A 7,682-nucleotide genomic window follows, 5' to 3' on the forward strand; every position below is an offset into this window, starting at 1 on the left:
CGCATCTACTCACGACCGCTCATGCTGTAAAAACAGTCCAGTTCAAAGGTAATGGCACAGATCCATACAGTATAGGGCAATGGTCTATTTGCGTATAGGCCTACTTCAGCTCTGATGGTTGGTGATGGGGGGGGGGGGGGGTTGGTTTATATTCTTTGAAGCATCAATAGGAGGTAATGTCAGGCTTGCTTAGACTCAAGGACAATGTGTGTGTGTGTGTGTTTGAATATGCTACCCACTAATGTAGCACTACCGGTATCTCTGTCCTCATCTCTGTTTTCTGTCACTACGTACAATCCCGGGCCTGTTTCATGACACTGTCTCCTCTCTGCGCGTTGCCCTGCCTGTCCTGACAATGTCCTTTCCCATCATGTATTGTCTAGCACACTCTGAGATGCAGTAGTCCAGTCAGCAAGACATCACTCATCCTCTTTGTCTGATGTCTGCCCGCCTTTTTCTTTGCCATTAATACACTCTGCGTCTGTTTAGAATTGATGGGGAGGGAATGTGCCTTTCTGTTAAGCTGTCAGGAGATCTTTGACAATAGTAATAGCACTCACTGTTTGCCTCATTTGCCTGCCTGAAACCCATAGCACTAGTCTGAAGGATTTGACAAGTGGCAATCTCCTCACCACTATTATTCATCCACTGTAGTGCCATGCTCTCTCTCCTCCTCTCTCTCTCTCTCTCTCTCTCTCTCTCTCTCTTCTCTCTCTCTCTCTCTCTCTCTCTCTCTCTCTCTCTCTCTTCTCTCTCTCTCTCTCTCTCTCTGTCTGTCCTGTCTGTCTGTCTGTCTGTCTGTCTGTCTGTCTGTCTGGTCTGTCTGTCTGTCTGTCTGTCTGTCTGTCTGTCTGTCTGTCTGTCTGTCTGTCTGTCGTCTGTCTGTCTGTCTGGTCAATCAATTCAATTTGCTTTATTGGCATGATGTAACAATGTACATATTGCCAAAGCTTACTTTGGATATTTACAATATGAAAATAATAAGATTCAAAATTGTCGACGGGACAACAGTAACAACAATAACCAAGGGTCAAAATAACCATACATTCAACAATAACAATAAGAATACAGTAGAGGACATGTGCAGGTTGATTGGTCTGTCAGACACTGTCCCTCATCTTATTGCAGGCAGCAATGTAGTATGCTGCCAACTCACAGCTCTCTGCGTCCTCCCCCAACAGGACGGGTAGCCTATCCTCATCAGAGAGGCGCTGTTGCCTGAAGTCCACGATCAGCTCCTTCGTTTTGTTGACGTTGAGGGAGAGGTTATTTTCCTGGCACCACTCCGCCAGGGCCCTCACCTCCTCCCTGTGGGCTGTCTTGTCATTGTTGGTAATCAGGCCTATTACTGTTGTGTCGTCTGCAAACTTGATGATTGAGTTGAGGCGTGCGTGGCAACGCAGTCATGGATGAACAGGGAGTAAAGGAGGGGCCTGAGCACGCATCCTTGTGGGGCCCCCGTTTTGAGGTTCAGTGAAGTGGAGATGTTGTTTCCTACATTCACCACCTGGGTGCGGCACGTCAAGAAGTCCAGAACCCAGTTGCACAGGGCGGGGTTCAGACCCAGGGCCYCGAGCTTAATSATGAGCTTGGAGGGTACTATGGTGTTGAATGCTGAGCTATAGTCAATGAACAGCATATTCATCTTGTCTGGATGGGATAGGGCAGTGTGCAGTGAGATGGCGATTGCATCATCTGTGGATCTATTGGGGCGGTAAGCAAATTGAAGTGGGCCTCAGGTGTCAGGTAAGGGAGAGGTGATATGATCCTTCACTAGCCTCTCAAAGCACTTCATGATGACAGAAGTGAGGGCCACAGAGAACGAGAGCACACAGTCCTTGGGAGCGGGACGCGTCGGTGGCACTGTGTTATTATATATATTGTACATGGCTCTACATATTCCCAGACATTCACTATTACACTATATTCCTCACAGTAGTTTTCCAGACAGAATGTTACTCATCATTCCTCTAGCTCTGACTGGGTGTGTCCCAAATAGCACCCTATTCCATAAATAGCGACTCTCCTCTCTTACCCTCCTCTCCTTCTCCTCTCCACCCCACTCCCGTCCTGTCCTTCCCTCCTCCTCAACCCCTCCTCTCCTACCCTCCTCCTCTCCACTTCCCTCCTCTCCTCTCCACTCCACTACACTCCTACCCTCCTCCTCTGCTACCCTCCTCGCCCTCCTACCCTCCTCCTCTCCTATTCTTTCCTCTCCTCTCCTACCCTCCTCCTCTCCTCTTCTCTCCCAGCCTCCTCCCAACTCCACTCCTCTCCTCTCCTACCCTCCTCCTCTCCTTCCAACTCCTCTTCTCCTCCACTCCTCTCTACTCCTCTCCTCCTCTCCTCTCTTCTCCACTACTCTCCTCACCACTCCTCTCCTCTCTTCCTCTCATCATCAGTGACACACAGCTGCAGCCAAGCAGCCCAGGCACCTCCTGTGACAGTAGGAGCCCCATGATGGATTGCACTGCTGATCAAAGGGGGTCAAAGGTTAAAACTGGGGCTGTGCTATCTGAACATGTGCAAGAGAGATGCACTGGACATGTGAAATCATCCCAGATAGCCACTTTAGGTCTTGTCTCAAAAAAACTCAGTGAAATCTGAATTTGTATGATTTTGGATTTGTTTACAACATGTGTAATGGTTTTGATTTTATCTTCATTTTGTATCTTTATTTGGTTTATTTTATCAAAGCCACATTATTTGAAGTATGTTTTGGACTGTGAACATAGACAGCGGAAGTAATTGATATTTGGGGCTCGTCACTATTATTGTAATTGATTGTGCCGTGGGATATGTTACGGAGTTGTATTAGTGATTGTCTCGCTGAGAAACATTGCACAATGTTTCTCAGATAAATGTCAATGAGTTTACAGACGACTGGTACTGAGAGTTACAGGGGGAAGATACTACGATCTGCACCCCATCTCCCCTCTCTCCTCTCTTACCCTCACACATATCCCCCCACCACACACACACACACACACACACACATACAATTGAATCTCCACCCAGGTCGGGCTGAAGAGGCCCTCTGATGAAAAGAGCAGACATCTAAAAGTTTGTGACATATGTGACAGTAGTATTGATCCAGTGATAGTGACATAGGGAGAGATGACAGCATTCCAGCCACAGAAGATAGCTCTGGGACGTACCCAGTTTGGTATGTGTCATGACCTATTGTTGTCATGGTCACACATACAGTATCAACATGATGCAGAGGTGCTACCGTACGTAAACAGCGCTGTTAAAAATAGTCCTGGTTTTAACTGGCACGTGTTTTAGGTAGGAAAAATGACATGGTTTATAAGGGAATTTATCTTGGATGTATTCCTAATTTTGTATTTAAGTGTTTAACAAAATGACGAATATTGCTTACACTTTGGGCCCCCCGATTTCGACCCGAGTTAAGCGTGCCTAAATGGAACGTAATTCCCTTTTTATGCACTTTTCTCTCTGTGTATTCTGACCTTGAACTTGATAACATGATAACACCATTCTCCATGCACTGTAATTTACAACTTGATAAGAGCTATTGATAAGAGCTGGGTAAATGATTCATCCGTTTGGATAAGGGAATTGTAAATATAAATTAGATATAGATAGTTTTAGTTATAGATAGTTTTAGATCTATTTGACCTTATAATCGCTGGAGACAAATGTGAAACCAGTCATATGGCAACAAACTGAAGCATATTAACATATCAACTTTCCCACAGGGAAATCAAATCCAACCAAATCAAATGTTATTGGTCACATACACATGGTTAGCAGATGTTATTGGTCACATACACACGGTTAGCAGATGTTATTGGTCACATACACACGGTTAGCAGATGTTATTGGTCACATGGTTAGCAGATGTTATTGGTCACATACACATGGTTAGCAGATGTTATTGGTCACATACACATTGCTGAGGCAGATGTATTGTCACGCTACCACCATGGTTAGCAGATGTTATTATGAGTGTAGCGAAATGCTACATGTAGTGAAATGAAGTCTATGAAATCCTGTGCCATTATGAAGAATTTAAATTGTAAGGCCTTTTAACTTGCAGCAATGGGCACTCTCGAATATCTTAATTATAGGCTACCCCCGACTTTTCTCTGTTTCTTATTTCTATCCCGTTAAATATTAGTCACTATCAGTATCGACCGTCAGTAGGCCTAATAACAACACATAGTCAACTGTCAATTTACTGTTTGTTCCCTTCAGTTGGTCCTGCCTTCATGATCATTCCATTTAATTACATTGTTTTCGATTACCTTCATTTGCTTCCTCTGTAAACGCTGTTATGGCCGTTTGGTTGTTGCTGAGGATCCTTAGTAACAGTTGATAATATCATTTTTTAAGACATGTAGGCTAATTACGTCGTTGAGCTGAGCGCAGACCAAGACAAAACAGTTTTGAGCCTGACGCACGGCACAATACTTGACCATTGTTAGTGCAGGCAACAGACTGTATAGCCTGTATAACAGTATAGCCTACTATTGTACACTATTCTCCCTAATAATAATTCTATGTACACTAATCTTCCAACATTATCATGGGTTAAGGAACTGAATGTGTACATTTTCAGGATGAATCAAACCACTGTAGTTTCTACTCATCGATATATTTTGTGCATGAAAGCTTTCCAAACCTGTTTTTTTATGATTCATCATACTTTCATAACCCTAAAATTTGAATGAATCTACAAAATCAAAGTAATTTTTTTTATCTACCAGTCGGTGCTGAAAYGGAGATGAATATGAATATATTTAGATGGAATTCGTTCATTGATCCCTATATTCTGAACCCGTTCTCTCAATGTATTCTAGTCTGTTGATACAATTATAATTAAAGGTACACCATATTTAAAGGGATGGCTTAAAAATAAATGTACCAAAGTATGAAGATAGTTTAAAACTACTTCTCCAGTAGAAATCACAGATCAATTCCCGATGTCATGGCGACGTTGACTAGCTAAACTCATGAATATTAACATGTTATTGGGTCTAACTAGTGGTGGGAAAAGTAYCCAATTGTCATACTTGAGTAAAATTAAAGATACTTTAATTGAAAGCTACTCAAGTAAAAGTGAAGGTCACCTAGTAAAATAATACTTGAGTAAAAGTATATGGTTTTAAATATACTTAAGTATCAGAAGTAGAAGTAAAAGTATACATTTCAAATCTCTTATTTTAGGCCAAGCAGAGCAACATTTTATTGTTTTTAAAATGTACGGATAGCCAGGGGCACACTGCAACATTCAGATATTATTTACAGAAGATGCATATGTGTTTAGTGAGTCCGCCAGATCAGAGGCAGTAGGGATGACCACGTGTTGTCTTGATAAGTGAGTGAATTTCACAATTTTCCTGTCCTGCTAAGCATTCAAAACGTAACAAGTACTTTTTGGTGTCAGGGAAAATGTGTGTCAGAAAAAGTACCACATTTTTTTAGGAATGTAGTGAAGTAAATGTAAAAGTAGTCAAAAATATAAATAGTAAAGTACAGATACCACAAAAAAAAACGACTTAGGTAGTACTTTAAAGTATTTTTTACTTAAGTACTTTACACCACTGGGTCCCAACGGTTTCACTTCTCTCAATTACTTTTCTAACCCAAAACCCTGGTCTTGTCTGTTTGGTCTGTTTTGCAAAAGTTCCAGAAAGTCTTACGATGTTGTGTCTCTGGGTTTAGAAACTCTGTGAACGTACTGAAAACCCAAGAGAAAATATGTTGGCCCAGCAAGTGGGAGGGTTTTCAGCAGTTGATTTACATTTATTGGAGCGCGCACAAAAAAAGGGGGACCATGACTGCAAAGCCCATTACCCACCTTCATAAGTAAAGTCTAAATATAAACTATTGAGAAGTTTGTAGGAAAGGTGTAGGAAAGGCATGGCGTGTAAGAAAGGCGTAATTTAGTCGGAATCGGGCGCTATAAGCATACATTTTTCTGCAGGGGGAAAAAAGGTATGTTTTATCCACCCACACTGTCAGGGATACAATCTGTTCCTTGTATCTCACAACAACAACAAAAAGAAAAATAAATGTTTATAGAAATACAGACCCAGACATACATCAGCCAGGTCTATAAGAGGTGTGTTAAATAAGAGACATACATCAGCCAGGTCTATAAGAGGTGTGTTAAATAAGAGACATACATCATTTTAGAGCACCTCTTACAGACCTGGCTGATGTATGTCTCTTATTTAGCACACCTCTTATAGACCTGGCTGATGTATGTCTCTTATTTAGCACACCTCTTTATAGACCTGGCTGATTATGTTCTTATTTAACACTCTTAGCCTGGCTGATGTATGTCTCTTATTTAGCACACCTCTTATAGACCTGGCTGATGTATGTCTCTTATTTAGCAACACTCTTATAGACCTGGCTGATGTATGTCTCTTATTTAGCACTACCTGCTTATAGACCTGGCTGATGTGTATGTCTCTTATTTAGCACACCTTTATAGACCTGGCTGATGTATGTCTCTTATTTAGCACACCTCTTATAGATCGCTGATGTATGTCTCTTATTTAACACACCTCTTATAGACCTGGCTGATGTAGTGTCTCTTATTTAACACCCTCTTATAGACCTGGCTGATGTAGTATGTCTCTTATTTAACACACCTCTTGTAGACCTGGCTGATGTATGTCTCTTATTTAACACACTCTTATAGACCTGGCGTGTACGTATGTCTCTTATTTAACACACCTCTTATAGACCTGGCTGATGTATGTCTCTTATTTAACACACCTCTTATGAGACCTGGCTGATGTATGTCTCTTATTTAACACACCTCTTATAGACCTGGCTGATGTATGTCTCTTATTTAGCACACCTCTTATAGACCTGGCTGATGTATGTCTCTATTTACACACCTCTTATAGACCTGGCTGATGTATGTCTCTTATTTAGCACCATCTTTATAGACCTGGCTGATGTATGTCTCTTATTTAACACACCTCTTATAGACCTGGCTGATGTATGTCTCTTATTTACACACCTCTTTAGACCTGGCTGATGTATGTCTCTTATTTAACACACTCTTATAGACCTGGCTGATGTATGTCTCTTATTTAGCCACACTCTTATGACCTGGCTGATGTATGTCTCTTATTTAGCACACCTCTTATAGACCTGGCTGATGTATGTCTTTATTTAGCACACCTCTTATAGACCTGGCTGATGTATGTCTCTTATTTAACACACCTCTTATAGACCTGGCTGATGTATGTCTCTAATTTAACACAATCTTATAGACCTGGCTGATGTATGTCTCTTATTTACACCCTCTTATAGACTGGCTGATGTATGTTCTTTTTAGCACACCTCTTATAGACCTGGCTGATGTATGTCTCTTATTTAACACACCTCTTATAGACCTGGCTGATGTATGTCTCTTATTTAGCACACCTCTTATAGACCTGGCTGATGTTGTCTCTTATTTAACACACCTCTTATAGACCTGGCTGATGTATGTCTCTTTATTTAGCACACTCTTATAGACCTGGCTGATGTATGTCTCTTATTTAAAACATCCTCTTATAGACCTGCGCTGGCTGATGTTGTCTCTTATTTTAACACCTCTTTGAAGACCTGGCTGAATTGGTATCGTCTCTTATTATAACACAGCTCTTATAGACTGGCTGATGTATGTCTCTTATTTAGCACAACTCGCT

This window comes from Salvelinus sp. IW2-2015, unplaced genomic scaffold, assembly GCF_002910315.2.
Source record: "Salvelinus sp. IW2-2015 unplaced genomic scaffold, ASM291031v2 Un_scaffold959, whole genome shotgun sequence".
NCBI lineage: Eukaryota > Metazoa > Chordata > Actinopteri > Salmoniformes > Salmonidae > Salvelinus > Salvelinus sp. IW2-2015.